The sequence below is a fragment of the Aulostomus chinensis genome, chromosome 1 (genome assembly GCF_037954235.1).
Source record: "Aulostomus chinensis isolate RoL2024-O1b breed Wild chromosome 1, RoL_Achi_v1.0, whole genome shotgun sequence".
In the NCBI taxonomy this organism is placed as follows: Eukaryota; Metazoa; Chordata; class Actinopteri; order Syngnathiformes; family Aulostomidae; genus Aulostomus; species Aulostomus chinensis.
In genome coordinates this window covers 11,504,976-11,518,650 of record NC_141320.1, presented here as the reverse complement: position 1 = coordinate 11,518,650, position 13,675 = coordinate 11,504,976, and the positions used below count along the sequence as shown (strand labels likewise).

General features: G+C 46.9%; 2 non-coding genes across 2 annotated transcripts; both read left to right on the top strand.

The window, feature by feature from the left end:
- The first annotated feature begins 7,881 nt into the window (after positions 1-7,881).
- On the top strand, positions 7,882-7,963 carry trnal-aag (transfer RNA leucine (anticodon AAG)). Its single transcript has one exon. It is a non-coding gene; the product is annotated as a tRNA-Leu (tRNA).
- Positions 7,964-12,713: 4,750 nt separating this feature from the next.
- On the top strand, positions 12,714-12,785 carry trnae-uuc (transfer RNA glutamic acid (anticodon UUC)). Its single transcript has one exon. It is a non-coding gene; the product is annotated as a tRNA-Glu (tRNA).
- The last annotated feature ends 890 nt before the right edge of the window (positions 12,786-13,675 follow it).

Genomic DNA, 13,675 nt, shown 5'->3' with positions numbered 1-13,675 from the left:
TAACTCCCACCTCCGGCAGAGCTTTGATCACATCATGGGGGTAGTGGGGGACATTGAGTCCGAATGGGCCATGTTCCGCTCTGCCATTGTCGAGGCGGCTGCTGTGAGCTGTGGCCGCAAGGCTGCTGGGGCCGGCCGCAGGGGTAATCCTCGAACACGCTGGTGGACACCAGAGGTGAGGGGAGCCGTCAGGCTGAAGAAGGAGGCTTACAGGGCATGGCTGGCCTGTGGGTCTCCAGAGGCAGCTGACCGCTACCGGCAGGCCAAACGGTGTGCAGCTGTGGCGGTCGCCAAAGCAAAAACTCGGGCATGGGAAGAGTTCAGTGAGGCCATGGAGAACAACTATCGGTCGGCTCCAAAAAGGTTCTGGCAAACCGTCCGTCGCCTCAGGGGGGGAAGGCGGCAACTTGCCCACACTGTTTACAGTGGGGGTGGGAGGCTGCTGACGTCAACTGGGGAGATAATTGGGCGGTGGAAGGAATACTTTGAGGAACTCCTCAATCCCACCAGCACGTACTCCGTGGAGGAGACAGAGTCTGGGGAGTGCTTGGGGGGGGGGGGGGGGTCGTCCAATCTCAGGGGCAGAAGTCGCCGAGGCAGTTAAACAGCTCCGCGGTGGCAGAGCCCCGGGGGTGGATAAGATCCGCCCCGGGTATCTCAAGGCTCTGGATGTAGTGGGGCTGTCTTGGCTGACAGGTCTCTGCAACATTGCGTGGACATCGGGGGAAGTGCCTTTGGAGTGGCAGACCGGGGTGGTGGTCCCCGTCTTTAAGACAGGGGACCAGAGGGGTGTTCCAACTATCGGGGGATCACACTTCTCAGCCTCCCTGGTAAGGTCTACGCCAGGGTACTGGAGAGGAGGGTCAGGGCGATAGTCGAACCTCAGATTGAGGAGGAGCAGTGTGGTTTTCGTCCTGGCCGTGGAACCATGGATCAGCTCTTCACCCTCGCAAGGGTGCTGGAGGGGGCATGGGAGTTTGCCCAACCAGTCCACATGTGCTTTGTGGACTTGGAGAAGGCTTATGACCGTGTTCCCAGGAGCATACTGTGGGGGGTACTCCGGGAGTACGGGGTGGATGGCCCTTTACAAAGGGCCATTCGGCCATTCTACCGGAGGAGTGAGAGTCTGGTCCGTGTGGCCGGTAGTAAGTCGGACTTGTTCCCGGTGAGGGTTGGACTCCGCCAACGCTGCCCTTTGTCACCGGTTCTGTTCATAACTTTTATGGACAGAATTTCTAGGCGCAGCCGGGTGGTGGAGGGGGTTGAGTTTGGTGGCGGGAGGATGTCGTCTTTGCTGTTTGCGGATGACGTAGTCCGCTTAGCGCCATCGGGCCACGACCTCCAGCTCTTGCTGGGACAGTTTGCAGCCGAATGTGAAGCAGCTGGGATGAGAATCAGCACCTCCAAGTCTGAGGCCATGGTCCTCAGCCGGAAAAGGGTGGTTTCCCACTCCGGGTCGGGGGGGAGGTCTTACCTCAGGTGGAGGAGTTTAAGTATCTCGGGGTCTTCTTCACGAGTGAGGGTAAGATGGAGCAGGAGATTGACAGGCGGATTGGGGCGGCATCCGCAGTCTTGCGGTTGCTAAACCAGTCTGTTGTGGTGAAGAGGGAGCTTAGCCAAAAGGCCAGGCTCTCGATTTACCGGTCAATCTACGTTCCAATCCTCACCTATGGTTATGAGCTTTGGGTAATGACCGAAAGAACAAGATCGCGAATACAAGCGGCCGAAATGAGTTTCCTCCGCAGGGTGGCTGGGCTCTCCCTTAGAGATAGGGTGAGAAGCTCAGTCATTCGGGAGGGACTCAGAGTAGAACCGCTGCTCCTCCATGTCTAGAGGAGCGAGTTGAGGTGGTTCGGGCATCTGGTGAGGATACCTCCTGGGCGCCTCCCTCTGGAGGTTTTCCAGGCATGTCCAACTGGGAGGAGGCCGACCCAGGACACGGTGGAGGGATGATATCTCTCGGCTGGCCTGGGAACGCCTCGGGATCCTCCCGGAAGAGCTGGTTGAAGTGGCTGGGGAGAGGGCAGTCTGACTTCCTTGCTGAGACTGCTGCCCTCGCGACCCGGACCCACCGGATGAAGCGGAGGACGACGAAAGACGACGAAAGAAACTCTTACTACATGACTGTCAGGATCACTTTGAAGTTGTTCGAAACTCTTACGATATGACTGTCAGGATCACTTTGAAGTTGTTCGAAACACTTACTACATGACTGTCAGCATCACTTTGAGGTTCTTCGAAACTCTTACTACATTACTGTAAGCATCACTGAGTTCATTAGCAACTATCACTACGTTACTGTTAGCATCATTTTGAGTTCATTAGCAATTCTTACGACATCACTGTCCCATCAGTTTGAGATCATTACCAATTCTTCTGACATCACTGTCGCATTATTTTGAGGTTCGAAGCAACTCTTACGACATGACTGTCAGAATCACTTTGAGGTTGTTCGAAACACTTACTACATTACTGTAAGCATCACTTTGAGTTCATTAGCAACTATCACGACATGACTGTTAGCATCATTATGAGGTTAGTAGCAACTCTTACCACATGACTGTCAGCATCACTTTGAGGTTGTTCCAAACACTTACTACATGGGTGTCAGCATCACTTTGAGGTTGTTCGAAACACTGACTACATTACTGTAAGCATCACTGAGTTTATTAGCAACTATCACTACATTACTGTTAGCATCATTTTGAGATCATTAGCAATTCTTCCGACATCACTGTCGCAATATTTTGAGGTTCGTAGCAAAACTTACTACATGACTGTCAGCATCACTTTGAGGTTATTCGAAACTTTCACTCCATTACTGTTAGCATCATTTTGAGTTCATTAGCAATTCTTCCGACATCACTGTCACATTATTTTGAGGTTCGTAGCAACTCTTACTACATTATTGTTGCATTATTTAAAGGTTCGTAGCAACTCTTACTACATTACTGTAAGCATCACTGAGTTTATTACCAACTATCACTACATTACTGTTAGCATCATTTTGAGTTCATTAGCAATTCTTACTAAATCACTTACGCATCATTTTGAGATCTTTAGAAATTCTTCTGACATCACTGTCGCATTATTTGAGGTTCGTAGCAACTCTTACTACATGACTGTCAGCATCACTTTGAGGTTGTTCGAAACACGTACTGCATTACTTTAAGCATCACTGAGTTGATTAGCAACTTTAAGTACATCACTGTTAGCGTCATTTTGACTTCATTAGCAATTCTTACTACATCACTGTCGCATCATTTTGAGATCATTAGCAATTCTTCCGACATCACTGTCGCATTATTTTGAGGTTCGTAGCAACTCTTACTACATTACTGTTGCATTATTTAAAGGTTCGTAGCAACTCTTACTACATTACTGTTAGCATCACTTTGAGATCATTAGCAATTCTTACTCCATCACTGTCGCATCATTTTGAGGTTTGAAGCAACTATCACTACATCACTGTTAGCATTATTTTGAGTTCATTAGCAATTCTTCCGACATCACTGTAGCATTATTTTGTGGTTAGTAGCAACTCTTACGACACGACTGTCAGCATCACTTTGAGTTTATTAGCAACTTTCACTACATCACTGTCGCATCATTTTGAGTTCATTAGCAATTCTTCCGACATCACTGTAGCATTATTTTGAGGTTTTGAGGTAAACTTAAAAAGCTGAGAAATGTTCATGAAGAAGAAAGGCACACGTTATGATTGAGGCCAGAAACTAAAACTCCACACCAAATGTACTTTGACTTGTAGGATAATGAACTTGAATGTGTTGAAACAGCAGATCAATGAATCCACTACCACACAACAAGATGATGACCCCCTACCACAAGATGGCGTCACAGATCCTGACGCTCTGAGCAGGAAACACCGAGCAAAACATTACAACAAAGCTCCTGTTGTTCCCTCCAGGAAAAACTGTGGCTCTGATGAGAAGAAGGATCCCAGCGTCCTCTGAGGATCCATGGCCGCACCATTGGGTAGAAGGACGATGGGGTCGGCACCAGGAGGAACCCTGGTGTCTCCGATGCAGGGAAGATGGAGCAGTGAAGAGGCCACATTGTGGCGTCCTAAAGAGGACATTTGGTGGAGCCTGAGACAGCAAACATCACGCCCCCTTCATCAGAAGAACCACAGCACCAGAAGAAAGAATCCCGGCAGTGACGACAGGGAGGATCAGGGTGACCTCCTCACCTCCACCTTTGAACCTTCAAATGAACTTCAAAAAGCTTTAGAGTGGAGAAGGATTTTAAAACATTTTATTGTTTTTTCCTTTCATTCTCATTTGTGTGATTGTCTGATTTATTAGAAATAAACACTGTCTGCTGGGTTTCCATTGACTGTGATTCTCTTTTTGCATGCAAGTTGAAAGTTCTGCCAATAAAAACACAAGTATTTGAAGACCAAAGGAAGAACCCCCAAAGTCACGACCCTGAGATCAAAGTGAACGCTCTGATCTCAGAGGTCTGGGATATTTCCCATCCCATGGTCCTTCAAATAAGAGCCCTGTGTCTCTGTCTCAAAGTTTTCAACCGTATTTGTTTGTTAAATTAAAACCAGACGACCACTGTGGTCCTTTTTACACGGTAAGTAAAGCACAGATGCCCTGGTGGACCTGTTGGCACCCTGGACTTTGAATCCAGTGACCTGAGTCCAAGTCTCAGTTCAAGCAGGTTTCCTGCAGCCTTCAGCAGAGCTGCCATGTTTCTCTGTAGAGAACTAAGTGATGCTCTCAGCAGGTTGAGGGCACCACCAACAAGTGAGGTATGAACCTCTGACTTCCTTCTTGGCAAACAGGAAACTCCTAATACCTCATTTGAGTAAAGTACCTCATATTCCTGACATCCAAGTAGTAGTGAAGTGGAGGAAGAAGGGAGGAGATCTCCAACAGGATCCTTCTTTCCTCTGTCCTCCTTGATCTCATGGATCACCACAGTCAAGGGGAGACCCAAGCTCCCGGATGGATCTGGCACTCAGGAACTGCTGAGTTTTCCAGTGGACTTTGTTCCATCCATGGTTCAGGAACAGGACTCCTCCTGGTTAACCTGGTATCTTTCCACCCAACTGTGGGTTCTTGGAGAATTTTTCATGTCGTGTCAAGAAATCAGGCTGGTGGGTTTTTCAATGAGAGAAATTCTGGTAACTTAATTAAGTGGCATGTTTGTTGAAGCAGTAATTAACTGATAAATTAAGAAAGGCCTGGCCAGTCTTTGCTCCCAGGTCATACGATGGAGTTAGAAAGTCCTGAATCAATCTGGAGTTCCATGATTTCCTTGTGGTTCATGATCCTTTTGCCAATGTAGTCTGGAACAAGAGCAAGATGAACCTCCAAATAGCAACAGGTTGATTGCAAGTGATGTCAAGTGGTATTTAGAGGAACCTCCTCCTTGTGTTTGGTTCCATGGTGGAATGGTGAGCCCTCTGGACTCTGGATCCAGTGATCCCAGTTCAAGTCTTGGTGGGACCTTCCTGTCTGGAATGTGTCCCATGTAACAAACTGATCAAGAGATGCAATGTGGTTCTAATGTTCTGGTTCATTTCTTACTGCCATGAACACAGACTGTGTGTTTAATGTTAACAATAAATGCAACAACTAAGGAGCCAGTAGCTCCTGTGGAAAAAAATTCTACTTTGTCAGTGAATTAATTCAGTCTGCAACTGTCAGTGTCTGTCAGGATGGCCGAGCGGTCTAAGGCGCAGCGTTCAGGTCGCAGTCTCTCCTGGAGGCGTGGGTTCGAATCCCACTTCTGACAAAGGACATTTTCTCCACATTCCCATGCATCCACAGTGGTACATTCCAAACCCAGTTGAAGCTGCTCTCCACTGATGGGAGTGAGTGGTTAAACTGGCAGCAGAGGAGGCAAAGGAGCTTCCCTGTGATGGTCCAACATTGCCTGGTTTCCTCCAACATGGAGCAGCCACCAAACTCTAACTTCAATGTTGGATCAAAGTCTGCTGAAGAAATGTGTTTGGTTCAAAAACCCATTTGTGTTCATCCTTCAATTCACATTTTGTCCATTAACTTCATAATCAGAGTCTCCATCTCATCACATGACTAAAGTCTGGGTTCTGTATTGGTGGTAAAATATCCTTCCATGCCCCTCACTAGTTTGCACACAGAAAAGCATATTTGACTGGTTTCAGATCTCTTAGCTTGTTCTCTCACTTAAACCAGCTGAGGCAGCTTTCATTGTGTGATTGATTTAAAATATAAATATGGAACAGAACCATTGGAATCAGATGTCAGGACATTTGAAGGAATGTCAATCTCCTGTTGAAATGTTGCAGTGTGCAGCTGAGGCTCTCTGGCAGTGGCACCAGGAGCCACAATGGCAGAACCTGGACCCTCCTGGAGGAGAACCACAGGTGAGGGCCTTCTTGGCTCCAGATTGATGGAAATCAAGTGTCTGAGGCTGTTAGCAGCCATGAAGTTGATCTGGTTGGCACTGGTATTTGTTCTTGATGCAGCTCAGGAGTGATTCAGGAGAAGAGTTTCAGAACAGCCCAGGTTGGGGACTGGAATTTTAGAATTTCCCCTGGAACCAGACAACCTTGGGAGGTAAAACCTCCAATCATAGCCACTCAGATGCAGCAGCAGAAGAAGCTGTCATCCACCCTGACAGTCAGAGCATCAAGTCAAGAAAACATCACCATCTTGTAGTTCCAAACCTCCACCTGTCAGATTCAGCTACTTCTTATTGTGGGACTTTAAACTTGAACACAATGGAATTTGGACAAGGAGTTTTCCTTCCAGTCCAAACATCATCGTCCAGCCTCCAACCAGAGGTCCATCAGTTATCATGGAGCCACAGGTGGAGTCTGGATTCTTTTCTAGAATGAGACGGCAATGAGAGTCCTGCCAAGTGACATCAGTCACACGACTGGATGACTTCAGTCACGCGACTGGATGACTTCAGTCACGCGACTGGATGACTTCAGTCACGCGACTGGATGACTTCAGTCACGTGACTGGATGACTTCAGTTACGTGACTGGATGACAGTGTAGATGCCATTGTAGAGGTTGGGGATATAGTCTCTGAGAATCCAGCTTGAACCCACAGCCTCCTTGTTTTCCAAAAACCCAAACAGCGACCATCAGTCTCCCTCCAATCCTGTACTTTGGTAAACAACAAAAACAGAGTAAAAGTCTCTGGCAACATATTTGTTTCCTGTAGGGTTTCTTCATGTATGTGTGGTGTACCTGCTTTCCCAGAGGACTGCCATCTTTGTTCTGTGGGCTGACATGTTTTAGTGTCAGCACAGGTCTTTGCGCTGAGACTGAACTCTCATTCTCCTCCAAGTATTATTTCCACCTCACACTCCTGCAGATATTCAAGTGAACAGGGAACACAAATTTATGCTCAACTTCTCCTGTGTATTCATCCACAGTCACTAAACAACAACCAAACCAAACAAAAGAGGGTTTGCTAGCATGGCGATCAGCTGTAGTTCACCATCTTATCCAGGTCATATGACTCAGGAGTAGCGTGGCCGTCTGGCAACCAAAGGGTGGCTGGTTTGATCCTCACTTTCTCCAGTGACCATGTCAAAGTGTCCTTGAGTAAGATACTGAACCCCTAAATACTTCTGATGAGTAGGTTGGCTCCTTGCATGGCAGCCTTCAGCATCAGTGTGTGAGTGTGTGTGAATGAGAGGACATTGTTCAGCTCCTTGAGGGCTGCTGAGGTAGAAAGGCTCTGTACAAACTGAGTCCTTTTACCATTTCTTTCCTGCTTCTAGCAGCGCTGTTTTCACTTCCTGTGACCGTGGAGGAAAGGGGTCCCCCTTCAGAATAAGTTTGATATCATTGTTACGTCCTCTTCAACATGCCTTTAGCAGACCAACTCAGAGAGCAGCACAGTGAGGTAGTGTGGCCGAGCGGTCTAAGGCGCTGGATTAAGGCTCCAGTCTCTAAGGAGGCGTGGGTTCAAATCCCACCACTGCCATCATGTCCCAGGTCACTGGAGAGGTGTGGCTCTCACAGCCTTTCCTTTCACTTCCACAGGTATCTTCAAACCTGTGACCAAAAGAAGAAGTAGGTCCTGAAAACTCTCCAGCTGGTCCAGAACGCTGCGGCCCGCGTGTTGACTAGAGCTAGTAGACAGTACTCCTGGACTGGCTTCTCTGCATGGCTCCCTATCACATTCAGAATAGAATTCTAAATTCTCCTTCTACCATCAAAGTCTTCAACAGTCAGGCTCCTTCCTACCTGACAGAGCTCCTAGTCCCCTATTATCCAGCTAGAACCCTTCGCTCCCAGGATGCAGGGTTACTGGTGGTTCCTAGAGTTCTAAAAGTAGACTGGGAGCCAGAGCCTTCAGCTATCAGGCTCCCCTCCAGTGGAACCGTCTCCCAGTTTCAGTCCAGGATGCAGACACCCTCTCGACCTTTAAGAGCAACCTTTTTGATCAGGCTTATAGTTGGGCTGCTTAGGGTGGCCCTTAGATATGCTGCTATAGGCTTAGGCTGCTGGGGGATCTCCCATGGTGCACTGGGCTTCTCTCTACTCCTCTCTGTCCTCCTTTATTTGTCATTTATAAATCATACTCAGATGTGTCACTAACTCCCTCTCCCTTCATCCCAGATGTCGGTGCTGCTGGAGGAGGCTGCAGACCTGAAGAGGCTCAAGCTGCCACCCGTAGCTCCACCTGCTCATCGTCTGTCCATCAGTCTCTTCCCTTCTCTCTCTCTTTATCTCTGTCCCTCTCTTTCCTTCTGTATATCTGTCTTCCTCCATTCTCTGTCTTTGTCTCTGCCCCGCTCTCCTGCTCTCTTTCCCCCCAACCGGTCAAAGCAGAAGGCCGTCCCCACTGATCCTGGATCTGCTCGATGTTCCTGCCTGTTAAAAGGAAGGTTTTTGTCACCACTGTTGAAGGATGTGCTGCTGGTGGAGAACTGTTGGGTGGAGGTTCATTGAAGGAGTTTGGTGCTGGACCTGCTCTACTAGTAAAGAGTCATGAGAGAACTTTGTTGTGATTTGGTTCAATACAAATAAAACTGACTTGACTTGACTACATCTATATACATGTACATCTCTATATTATCTTTACATCTCTATAACAACATCTTGTCTTATTATGGCAAAAGGTTTCTGAGGTTTGTACAGTAACTTGGGGGGGGGGGGGTACCACAGCATTAGCTGTTTCCCATGGACTCTGCATCATTCACAACTCCTAAGCAGGTTACTAAAACAATATTATGAAGAATAATAATCATTTACAATATTTTCATAAAGCAGCAAACCGACAGATCCTTGTCCCTGATTCTTCTCTCTCTCTGCCCTCCATGCAGGTCCTACCTCAGACGGTGCTCACAGTGGTTCTCAGTGAGCTCAGGGAGCTTGTGAGGATAACCAGACACATGAAAAACTAGAGGGAACATTGGCTGGAGCTCAGTGTCTCCTGATGTACATGGCAGGGCAGCTGCTGCTGATGTCATCAAAATGAGCCCTGGAATCACAAGGTTTGCTGTGACGAGAGGCACTGACATCAAGACATGTTTGGAGCTGTTTATGGTTGATGGTTCTGTTCATGCCACTGTCACTAAAAAGAGTCAGCATTGCTGTGACAAACCTCAAAGGAAAAAAAGTCCATGGTGACAAGTGGAAAGACATTGATGAGGGACACCTGGATGCTTCTATTGGTGTTCTTCTTCTTCCTGGAGTGTTCAGATCCTGCAGTGAGGCCACTGATCCGGGCCACAAGGCCACTTCAGAACTTTCAACGAACATCAAGAGTCCTCAGATTTGAGTCAAGAGTCTATCTGCTGTGTGACTGAGGCAGTTACTGTGAGCTGCTGCATGTCTCAGTGTGTGTGTGGGGGGGCTGTGTGTGACTGGTCGGCTGCCAAGGATTATTGATGAGATCAATCATGATCAGCTCAGAGATCACGGCACAGAAGAAGGAGACTTTTTGATTTTTGGGGGTTCAGTTTCTAAGTCAGACACATCATCACAATTTGAAGTTTTCCTCCAGTAAAAAACAAAACAACACAAAACCAAACTAAAACATGATTTGACTTTTGATGTCTACATTTTTTGGAAATTGTGAGTCCAACAAGCAGGAGGCCGTTTGAGCTTGGAAACTGTGAAGCATCACCAGTAACTGCTGGTTAATTTACAGGTGTTTCCTCCAAAAAGTTTAAAATGAACTCAATGCTGAATCCCTCGTCGTCATCACTGAGCTGCAGAACTGGTCCATGCAGGAGGCTGAGCAGGTCTTCCTCTCTGGTCCAGTGTCTCAGCACAGGTCAGAGTAGAGAATTAAAACATGAACACAAATCTTTATCAGCTATTTACTGACATCAGTGACTACCTTCAAGTAAGAGTGTTAGTGAATGGACCCTTTTTAAAGTTTATGTTATAATGTTTGAAAAATGATGCTCACAAAAACACAATAAAAGTGTTTGTGGTAAAATGATTCCAGTAGATTTTATTGCCATTTTAAGAGTTCAAGCATATTTTGATGACATTGTTTGATATCATGACTCACAGTTACTTTAGCAGGACCATCGTGACATGAAATCTTCCTCATCATCCCATATCGACCCTCAACCCCTCACACAGAACCAGGAGCCCTCAACTGAAGGAACCTTTAAAACTGAGAAGTTGGACAGAAAGCAGTATTTTGGTGGAATGAACCTTTAAAACTATAAATTAGAAAGTATTTTGGTGGAATGAACCTTTAAAACTATAAATTAGAAAGTATTTTGGTGGAACGAACCTTTAAAACTATAAATTAGAAAGTATTTTGGTGGAACGAACCTTTAAAGCTCTCTGGTGCTGCAGGATCTCCTCTTGAAAAGCCTCACACTTCAGAGTCGTTCCAGAATCTAGGAGCAGAAACCAAAGTCTCCTACGACAAGGATGGGATTGGAACCCACGCCTGCAGAGCTCAATGGATCAGCAGTCCATCACCTTAACCACTCGGCCACCTCGTCTCCTGACCACCATGATGTGCTGCTTTCTCTGAGCCTTTGAAACAGCTGAACTCTTTGGAGCCCAGTTGTCAGAAATGGACCCAGCAGGAGCCACTGAACACAACTCTGACATCATCAGGCTTCTTCCCAGCAGCTTGGTGCTCCAGAAGGAAGAATCCAGACCATCGCTACATCATCAGAGTGAACACCAGCTGATGTTGACCAGTTTAACAAGCCTTTGACTGCTAAATGACATCCAAGCTCAGATTCTCTTGTCCTGGTAGAACAAGTCAGTGTTGAAGAAGATGAGAGCACCAGTCTCTTTCATCCAATGCTGGAACAGCGTTAGACTGAAGGTCTGAAGGTCCCTGGTCTGGTCCAGGTTTCAACAGGGGACCAGCATCAGCCAGCATTTAAATGTGGACAGCAGTGGAGGTGAAGCCCACATCAAGGAAACAAGCCTCCTATCACTGTCCTGTGCTGAGTTTCTTTAAAAAAATGTGAGACAACCTCAAGAGTTTCTGTTTCCTGTGTTGGATTTTGGCTCAGAGAATCAGAGCCAATCAGAAGCTTGTTGGTCTTGGATGCTGGTCATCAGGAGCAATGAGGGGCTCAGTGTCTTGCCCAAGGACACTTCAACATGGTCACCAGCTGAAGTGAGAACTGAACCAGAAACTCTGCTAGACGGCCACTCTTCCTCCAGGCCGTGCCCCCCTAACCTGAATCATCATGATGTCATTATTTGTTGCTTTAATTCACCAAATGTGTGACGTGGTGAGTTTGTCAGGAGTTTAAAGACCAAAGTTGTTAACACACAGAGAAGTAAACCTGTCAAAGCTGCTTCACTTGATGAGTGAAACTGAGGAACTGATAGAAGAGCAACAAAGAAAATGGAGTCAGAAGGTCGTCTTCTTCACTGCTCAGTCACAACACTGACACACACACACACACACACACACACACACACACACACACACACACACAAATAGTTTGTCTTTGAGAGAGGACAAAAAATATTTGACTGTGCTGACATGAACTTTCATTGTCTAATTTCAGTCTCCTACAAAAGTGTGTGAATGTGGTCGTTGTGGCCGAGTGGTGAAGGCGATGGACTAGAAATCCATTGGGGTCTCCCTGCTCAGGTTGGAGTCCTGCCAACAACGTTAAACTGTTGACAATTTAAATTTGACTCATTTTTCCTCCACACTGTCCTTCATCACAGCATTTAACATCAGGACTGCTCCCAGATCAGCTCCATGACCTCATCCCTGCACCAGAGTACCGCCCAAGTTCATCAAAAACGGCCAAGCATAAATATAAAATATGTATATAATGTGAACACACCTTTACAGGTGCGTTAACGTGCTTAATAATAGAGAATGAATGAAGGGTTTGTTCAGAGTGGAGTGCAGTACCACAGTCAGGCCAGCAGGTGGGGCTTTCGTTGGTGCTGTCTACCTAATTGCGGTGTCTGTGCTCTGCCAGCAGAGGTCGTGCTTCCCCACCAATCTTCTAGGGTGTCTGAGTGGTGCCGCCATGTTTAGGTTGTAGCAGGAGGACGTAGGTTGGTACTTGGCAGTTCGGACGTAGCGAAAGTCACGTTATGAATGGAGGGCTGAGTTGGAGCAGAGGGGGGCAGGATCCTGGGGGTGGACTGTCTTTAGGGGGCTGAGGTGTCTGGTGGTCTTGGTGGACCCTCTGCATCTCAAGCTGAGACCACAGAGTCCTGTGTTCTTGAGTCATTGTGTATAGTCTCTGTTGTTGGAGAGCTCAATGTGGTCCCTGATGGTCTAGTGGCTAGGATTCGGTGCTTTCACCGCCGCGGACCGGGTTCGATTCCCGGTCAGGGAATGAGTTATTTAGAGGTTGAGGGAGAGGTGATCAGGTGGTCCACATGATGGTGGAGGTGATGAACTGTGAATCCATCATGGCTCCACTCTCACCCCCATTGTAGTGTTCTTGGTTCACTCTGCCATGGCCCCATGTTGAAGGGTGACTGTCTCATTCAGGTTCAACCCTTTGTTAGACTCTATTAAGTCACTGACTCCCAAACTCTGTAATCCTCCTTAGTAGCTTTGGTTATTGATGATCTGCAATGGTTCGTGGGGGTGGAGCCTATCCCAGCAGCCCTCAGGTGAGGGGCGGGGTTTATCCTGGACAGGTCACCAGTCCATGGCAGGGCCATCACATAGAGACAGATTGATTATAAAAATGTTCATCCCCAGTTTGAAGTTAGAGACAGGATTTAAGTGTGGAAGGTTTTTGTCTTCAATTTAATTCTGAGTGTTGTAAACTGTTTCTAACAAACTCAACTGTTGAACAGTTCAAGTGTTTCTAACCAAGCTGAATGCTCTCATATACTTTTTAAAGTTGAGTTTCTTTCATGTCCTCCTGAGATCAAAGACAGAATTCTAGGTACAAATAAATACACTATCAAAGCCCTGATGACATCATCATCAATTCTGACTTTGATCTGGAGGCTCTTGCTTTCTTGCTTCAAATAAAAAACGTTGTTCCAGGGAAAAGTCTGCACATAAACACACACACACACACACACACACACACACACACACACACACACACACACACACACACAGCCTGTCTTCAGTATAAAATGGTCTGTCACGTTCTCTCACGTTGGAAGATTTCTCTGACTCCATTGTGAATAAAGAGATTCTTCATCTGCCACCTGAGTCTTGATCCACTGATTCCTCTGATCCACCTCTTTCTGCTCCAACAAG